Below are 16,379 nucleotides of genomic sequence, written 5' to 3' on the forward strand. Positions count from 1 at the left end.
GTAGATAAAAGGGAAGGCTATCCATGTGTGGGAGCAAGTGCTATATAGGAAATTTCTGTATCTTCCCCGCAAGTCTGCTGTGAATATAAAACTGCTCTAAAAAAAGTTAAAAAAAACTTGGTTTTTGAAAACCTACAATTTCTCCCATTGATTCTTTTTTCCTTAACGTCCCCCTGTGCTCTCCATATTCTTGAGTTGAGCAAATGATTACTACTGTCATTTTAAGTGGTTCTTCATAAGAAATGCTTTTTTTTCTTTTCTCTGAATATGACTGTCTTCTTTGATAATTATAATAATTGACAGCATGTTTAAAATAAAAATCATTCAGTTAGTATTCTGGGAAATTTTCAGGAATTAGCAAATTTCCTCTTGAAATTTCTTGGGTAATATCTCAAATTTGCTATTGCTAGTTTAGTAATGGCTTGAAAAGCTGATAACACTGAAATAATGACACTAGTTATCCAAACACCACTACATGTGAGATACCTATTTTAATGCATTGCCACCAGAAGTTAACCAAAAGTATTCCGAATTTAAAAATTAAGATAAAATTTGCTTATATTTTATAATAATATTCAAATATGAATTTTACATTTTTATTCTGTAGTATTCTTTTAAGTTCTCCTCCAGAATTTATAGGCACTTTATGTGTAGTTCTGGTCAAGAATTCATTAGGAAAAATGTATAAAATACTTTATTTATGAAAATCGTATTTTTAGGAAAAATATGTAAATTTTAGAAAATAAAATTTATAAAACTGGTTTACCCTTCTTTATCTTTTTTTTTTTTTTTTTTAGAAACTGTTTATTTTCCATCAACCTTATTTCCATTTTGTTTGCATTTGTGGAAGAGCAGCATAAGACCGCTCAGTGGTTATTCTTACCCATTCAGTGGGCTGAGCAGTGGGAGCTGCAGACCTGTCTTCAGTGACCGGTTGGGCCCTCCACTTCCCTTCCTCAGTACAGAACTGCTGAGTAGGCACAGAGTGCGTCTGCACACCTTCAGACTAGTCTGCAACTTCAGGTGGAGTAGCAGTGAACTCAGGAGTAGAATTGAACTCAGTCGGTTCACCCTGAAATTCCTCCTTGGTCACAGCCTTCTCATTAGAGGCCTGCCCTTTCTTTTCAATCTCTTTAGGATCTCTGTAGAGCTAGAGATCAGGGATGACCTCCCATGGGTGATCACGGGAAATGGTGCCACACGTGGGCAGAAATTCCCTGGCCAGCGTCCACCACATCAGGCCCACTGACTGACCCCCTTCTTGTTGCGAGGGATGGCAATGTCCACATAGTGCAGAGCAGAGTCTGCATTACACAGAGCGATGGTAGGCAGGTTAATATAAGATGCCTCTGTAAGAGCCTGGTGGTCAGCCCTGGGATCAGTAACCACCAAAGTTTCAGCGTTCAGACGGCTGCCTGGATCTGGTTAGTGAAGTTTCCAAGAGTGAAGTGGCTGGCAATCAAGTTGTTGCAGTAGCAGCAGCAAACTTCAGCACAGCTTGCTGGCCCGTATTCTTGGATGATATGACACTGACATTAGCTGGGTTTTCAATGGCAACAATGGTACAAGCTGCCAGCGGAAGCTTCTCCTGGTTCTCTTCAGATTTATGATGTAGATGCCATCACTCTTCCTTTTGTAGATGTACTGTTCAATTTGGAAGTCAAGGTTGGTGCCACCTAAGTGGGTTCCTGCTGCAAGGAATCGGAGGACATCTTCCTTCATTTGCAGGACATACGGGGCTCCAGACATTGTGAAAGTTTTCCTTTAAATTACAATGGAAATGCGAAACAACACCTTATGGACCCTTCCCTGGGTAACATGGAAAGGGAAAACTGGTTTACTTTCAACTCAATGAATATTAGTCTTTTCAAATATTTCGGAATGACATGGGGATGTAGATATCACTCTATAAAATTATAGAGATTTAAATTTCTGCAGTTTTACTTTTTAATTAATAATTATTTTTTAAAAAAGACTTTACTTATTTATTTGACAGAGAGAGACACAGCAAGAGAGGGAACACAAGCAAGGGGAGTGGGAGAAGGAGAAGCAGGCTTCCTGCTGAGCAGGAAGCCTGATGCACGGCTTGATCCCTGGATCCTGGGATGATAACCTGAGCCAAAGGCAGATGCTTTTTAACAACTGAGCCACCCAGGCACCCTGAATTTTTAAATTTATTTATTTATTTTTTTTTTTATTTTTTTATTTTTTTTTTTTTCCATCTTAAAAATAAACCACAACTTTATTGAAGAACTATCTATTAAAACTGTGTTGTCTCATTTTTGTTTTACCTGAACATTAACGTATGAGTTTCATTTGAGAGCCAATAGTTAACAACCCATGTTTCATATTCTAATTAACATAAAAGAGATCCGTTTCAATTAAAGAAAGCAAACTTCCTAAAGATTCAGTGATGAATGACTTTTATATTCTTTAAAGAGATTTTATTTATTTACTTGAGAGAGACAGAGAGAGCGATCACATGGGAGCAGGGAGAGGAGCAGAGGGAGAAGTAGACAGCTGCCCTGAGCAAGGAGCCCCCTGTGGGGCTTAATTCCAAGATCTGGAGATCTTGACCTGAGCCAAAGGCAGATGCTTAACCAATTGAGCCACCCAGGTGCCTCTAAATTATTGCAATTTAAAATATTAATGTTCTGTCTCTTTCTTGGTATAGAATTTACATTTTTGGATAATGTTTTCTGTTAATCTGAGTTTTGTCTTTAAAAATGGATTTAGCTGAAGGCTGCATCTTGTTGAACAAAATAAACCTTCAACGACTTGCTTAATACAGAAAAAAATTAAGCTTATATTTTGATACTCTTGCAGTCTGCATTTTACTTGAGTACCTTACCTGTAACTGTTCACAAACTTCAACTCACCCCTCTTATTCTATCTTTATCTAGTTACCAGTGTGGTCATAGCTAATAAATTTTCATGGAATGAATATCAGCCAACTCAATCATAAATTCTTAAACAAATACTGACAGGAAAGATAAAAGAACTTCTAGAAGCAAGAAATGAAGCTTCAGCTCTCAGCTTACAGCTATGGATGTGGTTAATCTTAAGTCCCATCCAAGCTGCCTTTCAAATTAATATCAAAGACGAGTAGACAGTATATTTTAGCTTCCCCATCATGTTCTCTGTCAATCTCTCCCTATCTCTTTTTCTTTTTAGTATAACACCATGTCAACATCCTGGATGCTCAATAGGGCTTTTGGGTTATCTTATATTCTTTACCAATTTCTTGATGAAATTGGCTCCAACTTCTAATCCAGTGTTCTTTTTCATGACTTCAGTTTTATGAAATGAGTTACTACTGGCTAGAGTTCTAGATGTTATTTTATCCTCTTTGTCTATTATACTACTTGTCTTCTGCCTCTATTAATTCTTTTCCTATACCATGTTGTCCAAATATTCCATCTCTCAATTACCACCATTGCCCAATTTTATTCTGCTTCCAAATCATCATCAACATGGTCTCTAGAACATTTTTATTGCATATATAGGACAAAAAAGAGTTTCTATCACAGGACAGCATACCATTTAAAATAAGATTGTAGATATTTTTATCTGTTAGATTTTCCTCCATGACAAATCACCTCAAAACTTTAAGGTAACATCATTTTATGATTGCTCCTGAGTCTGTGGGTTGGCCATGTAGTTCTACAACCATCTGTGGGTTGGGTGTTCTAGAATGGCCTTTCCCATCTATTGGGCAGTTGATGTTGGCTCTTGGCTATGGTAACGGGGATGATTAGACCAGGCATCTTTTATCATCCAGCAGACTAGCCTTGGCTTTTAACATGAGAGCAGCAACAGAATTCTGAAGAGTAACGAGAGATAAGCCTTTAATAAACAAGCACTTTTCAAATTTCTGCTTGTGTCAGGTTTGCCATTGACCAAAGCAACACACATGACCAAGCCCAGAATCAGTGTGGAAGGGGAATACTCAAGTGCAAAGAGACAGGAAGAAGATTATTAAGCCAATTTCTAAACAACCTATGGAATATTGTTTAACTTCTGTATCTTCTTTCAATTAGTCAACTTTCTTCATAGGGCACATGTATCCCATTGAATTGCTGGGCTAACCTCTCTTCCTGTGACCTCTTCTCTTTCCGCCCTGTCTCAGTAATGGTCTCTTAGTTATGACTGTAACGCCCAGCCATTAAGAAACCCCTGCTGAAATGCTGATGTTGTAGAACAGAGATAAGCCACTGCCACTGTGTGGTATCTGAATTCTTGACTTTCATAGTCCTAGACCAAAATGAAGTGGTTGTTTTAAGCTGCTAAGTTTTGGTTTTTCTTTTTTTTTTATTGTTATGTAGTAATAGTAAGTATAATACACATGTTAAGAGCAGAGTGAATGTTTAACACAATCTGTGCTATGGGAGTTTAGAGGAGGAAGCAGTCACCAAAAGTTTGGGTAGGGTGGTACTCCCCTTCCTGGTCCCTCTCCCCCACGTTAAAGACAGAGTTTGACAGGCAATACAGGACATGGACAATGAAAAAGGAAGAGCATGAAAACAAAGTTAGTGGCAAAGATCATTGTTCTTTTTTCTTTAAAATTCTTTTCTTAGAATAATCACAATTAAAAATAAACCAGCTTACAAAGCACTAGAAAAAAGAATGAAAGCTGAATGGAAAAGAAATAAACTAAACTCCCATCTTAATTTCTGGGCTACACTTCTGGGCATTTAAAGATGAAGCTATTGTGGTTGTTTGTGCATAGTACTTAATGGTCTTTAGGGAGACCAATAAACTGAGAAACAGACTGTAATAATTTTGAATCGGTGATCCACCAGGATAACTTAGTTACTTAAATTTCATATTTCTTTAAAATTCTGAAACAAGGGCATTCCAAAATGTTCTCTTAAAAGAACATGAAAGTTTCATGGGAGAGCAAAGCAATTTGGTGAAAAGAGACTTATCTTTATGCCTTAACATTTTTGGAAAACTCTCCAAACTGCTATAACAACCAAAGATAAAAGCAAAAGAGAATATCTGGCCTTTATTTTGTGATAGGATTTTTTGAGAGGCACCACGTGTGGACATTGTAGGGAAAGATATTGATGGTTGAGTCTTCTTCCTTGAGGTCCTTACAATGTCAGGAGATGATTATACTGTAAGGGACGTTTGTACATTACTCGAAATAAGCTAAAACCCAGAGTATCTATTTACATATACAGGACTATATTCTTTATTTTAGAAGGGGTTGCTGAAACAGCGTCCGTCCTCTCCTTCCTGTATTTTTTCGTCTCTTCTCTTCCCTTGCACCTCTCTGGACCTTCCCAGGACCCTTCAGTTCTCACACTGTGTCTGGGCTGATCAGTTCCTCTCTTCCCCTGCCATGTCTATCAGCACTGGTTTCTCTGAGTTTCCTTCAAGCTATCCATTGAACCTACTGATGGCTCCTTCACATGCGTCCAAACCTACGTTTCCTTAGTGAGGCATGGTGACCACATAGGTGTAATTTTCCAAGATAGTAGTATACAAACAATTTCATTATCTTCATGTATGCAAATTTTTCACAAATCTCAAGATTCTGATATTCAGTTACATCTCTCAGAACTTATGTAATTCTAAGAGGGACACCAAATCTCCTAGATCATGTATTTAGATTCCTTGTATTAAAAATTCTTATCCTCCATCCCTCATTTGCCTATTCTTCTCCTCCTCCTCCTTGTTGTTGTTATTTAATTAGCTTTCTGGTTATTCTGCAGCTTTCATTGAGGCCTTGGCATTTGCTTTACTTTCTTTGTTTTTGCTCAAAATCTGGCATTTTCTCATCCATCCATCCATCCATCCATCCATCCTGTTTATTATTTATGTGAATAGCTCATAGTATATGATAGCCTCATAGTTACTTGTGGTTCTCAAATTTGATACCTTTATTTCTTTTCAATTTAGTTACCTGGCATGTAGTGAACATTATGCTAAAGAAATAACAAAACTTAAAATTCAAATCAACTGTTAAAAAGTATCACTAGACTTTGGTAACAGATGAAATTATCTATTATTAATAGTTCAAATGTCACTGTCCCTTGCTCTCCCATTACCTTTAGGACCTTACAAGCATTCATCAGGTTAAGATTTCCGCCTTCTGAAGATGGTGGGGTGGTGTCTCATATGTACCGCAGAAAAATATGGTCAGGGTTTTGTCAACCCTGGTTTTTTTCTGTCACTCTGTGAGCTTCTCAATCCCCTTTGCCTGAAGGGCTGTCAGTGCTCTACTGGCAGGTACCTTCAGTGAAAACACCCATGTCCAAGCCAAGTATTCACTTTCTTTGAACTTCAATAGCTGCCAAATCCAAAGTGGAAAAGAATGCAGCTGACTTGATTAGACTTTTGTCTTAGAGACTTAAGTAACATTCCTTACGTGTTGTCAGTAAGAAGATTAAATGTTTAAGAAGGTGAATGTTTAGCAAGATATGCATTCTTATACATAACTATACAAGAAGTGATTCTATTAAAAAAAAACCCTTTTTAAAAAGAAATTAATTTTGGAAATCTGTTTGGGGTCCACTTCATATCTGGTTTAATTATGACTAAAAAAAAGTCATGCCATATAGAAACCAAATCTTAGATTTGTTAAAATGAATTTGAGGAATGCCTTAATAGAACTTTAGTTTGCAACTAGGATTGTTCTTAAAATATATTGAAAGAAGGAAGCCAGCTGCTAACACAAAGGAATACTACTCAGTAGTCACTGTGTAGGAGTTGTTATGAGGGCTAGAAAGGAGACAGTACAGATATTCAACAATTGCTTAAATCTTTACCAAGAAAAACTTTGGGGAAATATGCCATACTTAAACTCTATCTAGAGATGATTCACATTTTAGTTTTAGAGAGTTATAAGCTGACGGTATTCTCTGCATAATTTGGTAACCTAGGAATGAATAAATTATTTGGGTCAGATTTAATGTGCGTAAGTATTGAAAGTAAATGAAAAATTAATTTAAGACCAGGTTGTTTAAGAAATATAAGCTCACTTTGGAAACAAATCATAGCATAACCTTTGAAAAGAGTAACCCCACCTTACTGTTTTCACAGATATTTTTATTTGTAAGCTGAGAAGACTCTATGGTTACACTATACTTATAGATTCAAAGTTGCTTTGATACTTTTTCTTAAAGATTTTATTGATTTATTTATTTAGAGGGCACACACATGCAGAGGATGGAACAGAAGGAGAGAGAGGGAGAGACTCTCAAGCAGACTCTGCATTGAGAATGGCACCTGATACAAAGCTCCACCTTACAATCCTGAAATCATGACCTGAGCCAAAATCAAGAGTTGGATGTTTAACTGACTAAGCCACCCAGGTGTCCCAAGTTTAATTTTTAATAAACATAAAAATGAACAACAGAAGGGACAGGAGAAGGGTAGTTTGGGGTAGAGAAAGCAGTTCTCATGCAGTTTTAAGGTAGTTTCATTTGAAGTTACACGAACACCTGGGAGCATTCAGGGAAATACTCAAATCTGCAGATGCCACTAGATTTTCTGAGTGAAGACTCACCTACCTATTCAGTTCTCAAAAAACTATTGGATACTTAACATGTTGTAAGCATTGTATTAGATAACAGAGATGAAAGGATGAAGGGGATGCAGCCCCTGTCTCAAAGGGCACAATCCAAATGGTGGAGACAAATTAGGTAAATATATAACCCCATCTAATAGACCATCTAAGAGATGTACAAAAATGAATTAGTCAGTCTATATAGTTATATATCTTTTTAGTATAAGATGCTGCTTGGCAGAAACTCTAAAGGAGTTTTCAAACCCAATACAGATTCTCTCCCACGAGTCTGACTCATCAGGAGGGATTATTCTGTCCTGTGTTAAGTGAAACCACATCATGCTATCTTGGAGCCCAAATTCCTTGAGTACATAGTTGGTAAAACAGTACAGCAATGGGCATTGTGTTTGATCTCTGCCAACCCCTCCCATTTTCCTGGTCTGGCTATAATGCTCCTCTGTTCACATTCCTGAGATAAGTCTGTCTACCTTCTGATCTTTTACTAATGAAAGGAACTTTAACTATAATAGGATTCAAGTGCACACTTGTCCAGTTTAATCCCTAGGTTTGATCCCAAGTTCCACCAGCAGGTGGTAGGGAAGTCAAACAGAGTTAACCTGTTTATAATTGTTTTGGACAGAGACAGCAAAGCACAGTAATCATTGTGATAATTCTGGGTAAATAACAATTTCTATGTTTATAACACCTGTAGATATTGATCTCACTTACTTTACTTGACTTGTTAAATCTGTGTGTTTTTTGAACCACATTTTTAATTTCCTAGAATTTTAAGCATCAGCATTATTATTATTGTTAAAAAACTGTTTGTCAATGTGTACATGATTTGCTTTATTTAAAGCTTATCAAAACTAAATATGGTCTTTATATCCAAGAAGACTATAACTTAAAGGATTGAAAGCATAATTCATATGTGCTAATATTAATATCCAGGAAGATTTTCTTTCTAGAATAAAAAAATCTGAGAATATTAGTTATCCATTTTCTATTTCATTTCTTATTCTGCAAATGAACTAAAAGGGACAGAGATTTATTGACTATTGTAATCTCCACATCTTTGGAGACATTCAATTGCTTTTGGCATCCATCACCCCTGGATCCCTGAGGTCCTTTAGCAACCTCTGTGACACGGAATCGAATGAACAAACATCAAACACCTATTTTTTTTTCCTGCTCTTTTTCCAAATAATTTTAAACAAGTCCCTGCATGTACAAGTTTAAAAGTGAAGAAAACAAAGGTTAATTAGAAGTAGAACATCAAGCTAATTTTCCTTAACTGGGAAACTTTCTGCATGTGTATGGGCCTGTAACTACATTTTTTATTTTATTTTTTAAAGATTTTTTATTATTATTATTTATTTGTCAGAGAGAGAGAGAGTACACACAAACAGGCAGAGGCAGGGAGAGAAGCAGGCTCCCTGCCAAGCAAGAAGCCCAATGCGGGACTTCATCCCAGGACCCCGGGATCATGACCTGAGCCAAAGGCAGCGGCTTAACCAACTGAGCCACCCAGGCGTCCCATGTAACTACATTTTTTAAAAAAAGATTTATTTATTTATTTGAGAGAGAGCCAGTGAAAGAGAGCACGAGTGGGGGTATTGTGGGGAGGTAGGGTTGAGGGGAGAGACATTGGGTTCCCTGTTCTGCTTCTCCCTCGCCCTCTGTCTTTGCGCCTACTTGGGCTTGCTCTCTGTCTAATAAATAAATTAAATTAAAAAAATAAAATTTAATGTTAGGAAATAAAGTTAGCTTATCTTTACCTATTTCAATCAATATATTTGATAGAATATTTGGCATTAGGCACGTAGTGTTAACTTGAAATCTGAAAAAATATTTCCTTTCTGAACTCTGATGATGTGTCATCATAAATTATGTTGTTAAAAAATCATTTGATGGAAGATAGAGATGGCTTTTGTATCTTCTCAAATCCCCACATAGGAATAACCTGGCAACTAGAGAGCAAAACAAAAGTGTTCATGGACAATATTCATAATAAAATTAGGTGGCATGATGGTCTCTTGAATTCCAAAAGTACAAGTAGGTGCAAACCACCAAGAGTAACAACACAAAGATACTGTCTTATGTTCAGGAGAAAGCAGAGGGAAACAATGGTGAGTCTGAAGGACCTGAGAACAGGAGATCTTAAAATAACCAACTAATATCCACTTGAAAATATGGTGGGGGCAATCTGAGAACCGCAGCTGATAATGGGAATGGGTTTTATCCATTGTCAGAAGTGCTGGGGGGACACCTGGGTGGCTCAGTCAGTTACCTGTTTGCCTTCAGCTTAGGTCATGATTCTAGGGTCCTGAGATCAAATCCTACATCTGGTCTTTGCTTGGTGGGGAGCCTACTTCTCCCTCTGCCTGCCACTCCCCTCTGTCTCTTTGACAAATAAATAACTAAAATCTTAAAAAAAAAAAAAAAAAAGAGAGAGAGAGAGAGTGTGCTGGGACCCTCACAGTAAGGCTCAAAAGTGTTCGAGAAGTCTAGGGCCTTTGAACTCTTAAAATTGACTGTCTAGAATTTCCTTTCAGCACAAGATCCCACACCAAGGAGAAACTGTTTAGAGTGGATTAAAAACTGGCATACAGAGAGGAGACCAAAGGGCAATGTTTAGACAAGATTGAGCGAGGAGAAAGAGTCAGGAAATCTCAGCAAGTTGCCTTATTATTTAACAGTATACAGACAACATTACATAGAGCTCTAAAATTAAAAGAAAAGCTGAATTATAAAAATTTATGAAAATCAATTTTACATAAACTATCCAGAAACTATTGAGGTTAAGTCCCCAAAAGTTGTTATAGAAATAAAAAAGAATAAAAGGAATATCATTTTTACAGATAATATAAGCCTGCTAAGAAGACATGTCCTTAAAGGAGGTGGAAGTCATAACCTACTAATTAAAAATAAGTTAATATACATTAAGAAAATGATATAAGTTATGAAAAACAATATAAATAAGACTTAGAATTCTAAGAAAGTGATAGAATGTAAGAAAGAATTGGAAATTGAAGAAAAATCATTTTAGAAATGACGATTAAATTGAAGGACTACAAGACTAAATAAACATAACAAATAGTGCTATAAAAGAACTATAAGACAAAAAGAGAAAAATTGTTTAAATCAAAATAAATTTAAAATGAAAAATTTGAGAGAAAGTGACAGATATTGAAGATAGAAAAAGAAAGTCTAATATAGGAATAATAGCAGTCTGTTAAGAAGAAAAATAAAAGCAAGAGAAGAATAAATAACAGAAAATGAAATTTAAGAAAAGTTTCCTAAAATTACAAAATATATATCTGAAAGTAAATTTTAAAAAGAGCTTAACAGTATGTGAGAATATTGATCCAAATGACTGCCACTAAGACATACTCTAGCGAAATTACTAAAAAAAGAGGAAATCCTGGGGCGCCTGGGTGGCTCAGAGGGTTAAAGCCTCTGCCTTCGGCTCAGGTCATGATCCCAGGGTCCTGGGATCGAGCCCCGCATCGGGCTCTCTCCTTGTTGGAGAGCCTGCTTCCTCCTCTCTCTCTCTCTGCCTGCCTCTCTGCCTACTTGTGATCTCTCTCTGTCGAATAAATAAAATCTTAAAAAAAAAAAAAAAATGATTACAACGGTAATCTTTAAAAAAAAGAGGAAATCCTATCTAACTAATTGAGCATTAGAGGCCTAGAAATTATGTATTTTTGTTTGATTGATAAAACTTACATTTGATTAAATAGAAGTATGTAAAAGTGTGAATGTGACAGACTTGTTCCTGAAATTGAATCCAAAAAAGGAATATTTCATTTATCTATTGCACAACAAAACTTAGTGGCTAAAATCATCAACTACATCTATTTTGCTCAAGGATCTGCAATTTGGGCCTTCATTGGGTTGGCTCACTTTTATTCTACTTAGTCTCATGTGGTACAGCTCAAAGGCAAAGGAGTTGGAATCACTGAAGATTTACTTATTCAATCATATGTCTGGCAGTTGATGCTGGCTGATTGCTCAAACAAATATAAATTTTTTCATGTGGACTGGACTTCCTTACAACACGGTAGCTGGGTTCCAAGAGTAGCATTCCAAAAGGGAGAGATCCAGGTAGAAGCCCATTGCCATTATGATCTAGTCTTGGGTGTCATTTAGCATCATTTCTACTACATTTCTATTTACAGAGGCACTCACAAAGGGAGTTCACCCAAGTTCAGAGGAGGAACTAACTTTCCATCTTTCGATGGGGGAATATCAAAGTGCTGGATACTTTTGTGTTCCTAACAAATATTGTTGAGCTTTGTTTTAGAATGCAGTAAAGTTACTTGAAAACAGTTTAATTCTGTCAAATCTTACTTTTAAGATATGTTGAGTTCTCAGTCTAAGGCTATTCATTCTCCAATAATGAGGGAAGATCTTTTTGTAACCTCTACCTAATGTCCTGTGAAGCATGAAGTCTTCCATTCTGGCTGGTGGGAGCCAGCGATATTTCTGGTCCTGTGTGAATTCTGGGCAGAGGCACAGCTAATCCTCTTGGTAATTCTTTTCTTGCCCTCACCTAGTTTCCTTACATTAATGGTTGGTTAGTACTCAGTAAATGCTTGACAGGGACCCTCTGCTGTTTTTTGGAGTTGTTTCTCTGCGCAACTCTATGGAGTTCTGCCCTTCAAGCTGCCTTGGTTACCTAGGAGTCTGAGTTCTGTCTTCTCAAGTCAGGGAGTCAACTGGGCTTTTCCTGGATCCCCCTTCTTGTGCTGCAGCCTGGGAACCCTCTCAAAGCAGTAAGCTGGAGCAACAGTGTAGGGAATACCTCATTTGTTCCCCAACTCTTGTCATCCGTACCCTGAGCCCTCATTGCCTAACATTCTGTGCCCTGAAGACCAGTATTTCAGATGTTTTGCCCATTTTTTGGATATTTTAGGCAAAGGGGTAAGTTATATTCCTGTCTCCATCTTGACTGGAAATGGAAGTCCTGCTTGGCTGCCTTTGAGTTATGCCTTAGTTTATCTGTGCCTCCTGCAAAGACTTTTACATCCATAAATATTTAGAGAATGTTCTCAAAGCACAGTAAATACCTGTGTGCCTACCTAATGTTTCCCTGATATTAAACCATTCATGCTTTGAGTGTTTTTCACTGATCTTGTCAAATCACTAAATTGACCCTCTCATTTTTTATTTCTGTCCCAATCTTTAAAGAATGTTATATTATTTTTCTACTGCTTCTGTAATGAATTATCACAAACTTTGCAGCTTGAAACAACCCAAATTTATTCTCTTGCAGTCTGTAGGCCAAAGGTCTGGTCCCAGAGAGGCTTGGCTGTTTCCTTTGCTTCAAGTTGCACAAGGCTGAAATTAAAGTCAGCAGGCCTGTGTTCCCACCTGGAGGCTCTGGGGTTGGAATCTGTTCCCAGGCTTATTTGCATTGTTGGTAGAATTCAGTTCCACGCTGTGGTAGGACTGAGGTCCCTATTTCCTTCTGATTGTCAGCTGAAAGCTGGCCTCATCTGGAGGCCTCCTTCTAGTCCTTGCTCATAGCCCCTGCATCTCAGAACAAGTGATGATGCCTTGAATTCTTCTCGTGCTGTGATGATTCTGTTCTGTCTTTTCCTGCCACAATTTTCTGACACGGTCTTTTGCCTTCCTATTCTAATTTTAAGGTTTGGGCCAATTTGGACATTCTAGGAAAATCTCCCTATTTTAAGGTTCATAATCTTAATAATATCTTCAAAGTTCCCTTTGCCATGTAACACAATATATTCATACGTTCTAGGGAGTAAGGTGTGGATATCTTAGAGGATGGACACTATTCTGCTACCACAGAAATAAGTTGTAATTGTTTTTATTATAGGTTCTATTTCTCTGACGTTTTTGAAAGAAGTCACTGCATATTTTTGGATCTTTATTTCCCTTGGGGGCCTTTTTGCTTTCTGAGGACTTGGGTCTTTTCCTTTGCCAGATTCTTAAGCTTCATTCACGCTTTCTAATCAGGCGATAACTAAACATCTTCTCCTTTACACATCCTCTCTTTAAGAGCAACTAGACCGGAGTCCATCTCCTTTTTCCATTTATATACTTTCAGTCTGATCTCCAAAATCTCATCCTTTTCTCCTAGGTCAATCTCTTGCTTGCTTCTTGCCTTTCTTCATTGTTCTTTTATTATTATCCTTCTGTATAAACATATTTTTTTTGTACAGCTAATTCAATCTATTCTTTTTTGAGCAAGTAAGATCTCTAGAGACAGATTGTTCTAGGAACAACGGTTCTTTTAAGTTGCCTACATAGCTGTTGTATTTCCAATAATTTTGCTGATATATATATATATATATATATATATATACACACACATATATTTTTTCAACTGAAGAAGATGGCATATTTCCTATATAATGTCTCATAGTTATGGATTATAAAGTTAATAAATTAGATCCAATTTAAAACTATTATTGTGTGTGTGTGTGTGTGTGTGTGTGGTAACTTCTAGTCTGTTGACAACCTCAATGAACAAGAGAATTTAGCCTGGGTAGCTTGGTTGGTTAAGCATCTGCCTTCAGGTCAGGTCATGATCCCAGGGTCCTAGGATTGAGCACCATGTCCAGCTCTCTGCTCAGTGGAGAGCCTGCTTCTGCCTCTGCCTGCTGCTGCTCCTGTTTCTGAGCACACACACACACACACTCTCTCTCTCTCAATCTTTCTCTGACAAATAAATAAGTAAAATATATTTTTTAAAAAAAGGATATAGCCTTTCACCTGTGGGGAAAGCTACTATAAGCTGCTGGGACATTACAGTGTCAGAATCCCACTTAACTCTTTCTAAACTCTTAAACTTTAGAGCCACCTAACCTGGTCACACCAGAAACCTCAACATTGAAGTGCTATTTTGGTCTTCCTATGATAGTCCATCCTTGTTCCTATTTCTCAAGGTTTCTTGTGTTTTATTCTATTGATGAATTAGCAAATATTTATTATTGTATTATCTTTCTGAATCCAGAGCTAACTGAGGCATAGACTAGGGAGCAGACAGAAGTGAAGATATCAGCTTCATAACAGGTGAAAACTGGATTGAAGATTGTAGTGTAGATGTACTGTCATAATGAGTTTTTTAACACATCACTCCTGACTTAACCATTCAGGAAGTGATGGATCTAGACAACAGTAACTTAGCACGATGGGTTTCCTATAGGGCTGAGAGCATCCCAGCGTGTTTTCTCTCTATTGAGAATTGGTAGAATTGGTAGAGATTTGGTAGAATTCTTATTGGTCGGAAGGTTTAAAGGAGGAAAACTGAACATGCTAAGTCAAGCAAACTCATTTCTTTCCCCAGATGCATTAATTAGTTACATCATTCCTCTTTTTATGGGGAGAAGGAGTGAGTGATGAGGGAGTTGAGAGACTCAGGAATAAGGTTTCCCCCTCTCCTCACCAATTTATAGGGGTGTGTTTATCATATTCCACCCCCAACCATATAAGTCAGTGAAAGTTGATATAATGTCTTGTGTAGTTAACTATTAGGTTGAATTTGCTCCTGTTTGTCTAAAGATGTCCCACTGGATCTCTTCCCAGGTGAGTGCTGTCCTTTGCGTTTATAGACTATTATGTTCTTAGAGACAAGGCCTCTGGGTTCAGAGATGGAGAACAATGTGTGTGAAAGGGGTAATGTGCCTTAACAAATGTTAAGGAACAAATGTTCCTTCTCTGACTCATTTTCTGATTCCCTCTTTCTTTTTCTCATTGGGTCAGGCATAAAATCTCTACTACCCTGCCCAGGGGCATAATTTATCTAAAATACCTCCATTGGGCTGTGATTATTTAATTGGACTCACTTGATTTGGCCTGTCCTATTTTTGCCTGTATTTTGCACAAAGAAAAGTGGAAACTACCTGACTTTTGTCAGCATCATCATCATTTCATAACAAAAACCAAAACTGAAATAATCTAAAACTACAGTACCTCTCAATTTTGACTCATGGAACCTGATGGTTTCAATTTTGACACATGGAACCTGATGGTGTAAAGAAAAGCATCGTACGTACAGATATCCCTCACTATTCAGATCTCATTATCCAAACATCTGCTCTATATTCCTGCAAAATTGTACCCATACTTCATTCTTTGAGCTGAAAGCCTGCTATGATGAATATATTTGTGCACCAGCAAAATCATTTTAATTGGACAGGACTCAGGGAGAGAAGATGTAAAACATGCTACATCTATCTAGGTGTTCTCCCAACAAGATCTTAACATGTGTACTTGTGTTGTCCCACGCGTTTGCACTATTGCTAGTAACTTTATTACTTTTTCCCCTGTGAGTTCAGCCTTTACAGTCATTGCTGCTGTAAAGTGCCTGTAAGTACAACTAACATGGGGTTTAAATTAGATACCAAGTGTTAATTTTATTTGAAGTCAGAGGGATGGTTCGTTAGCATTTGAAATACTCCAATCAGTGGTACACTCAGACAAGCAGTTAGTTAGCATTTGAAAGAATCTAATTAGGAGACCATTTTCCTGAGGCACCTGCTTCTAGGACTCTCACTATCTAGATCTTGATCACTACGAGTAGGTGTCCTAATTATAACTTATGCAACATTGAGATGAGTTTTCATTGGTGAAATGAGAATGTTTAAGATATATGGGCTGGTTTGAAATATTGCATAGGTACCTATGACTTACATCAAGAGAGACAGAATTTCCCATGAACCAGGCAGCCTAGACTAGTGGTTCTTGATTAGGGGGCAAGTTTGCGATTTGGCAATGTCAACATTTTTGGTTTTCTCAACTGGGAAAAGGGGCTGCTACTGACATCTAGTGGGTAGATGCCAGGGATGTTGCTGAAAATTCCACAATGCACAGAAACTTCCCACCCCTTACC

At 37.3% G+C, this 16,379-nt stretch overlaps 1 pseudogene; it reads right to left on the reverse strand.

The window, feature by feature from the left end:
* Nucleotides 1-820: 820 nt before the first annotated feature.
* On the reverse strand, nt 821-1,749 carry LOC131828107 (small ribosomal subunit protein uS2-like; annotated as a pseudogene).
* Nucleotides 1,750-16,379: the final 14,630 nt, after the last annotated feature.

This window comes from Mustela lutreola, chromosome 3, assembly GCF_030435805.1.
Source record: "Mustela lutreola isolate mMusLut2 chromosome 3, mMusLut2.pri, whole genome shotgun sequence".
NCBI lineage: Eukaryota > Metazoa > Chordata > Mammalia > Carnivora > Mustelidae > Mustela > Mustela lutreola.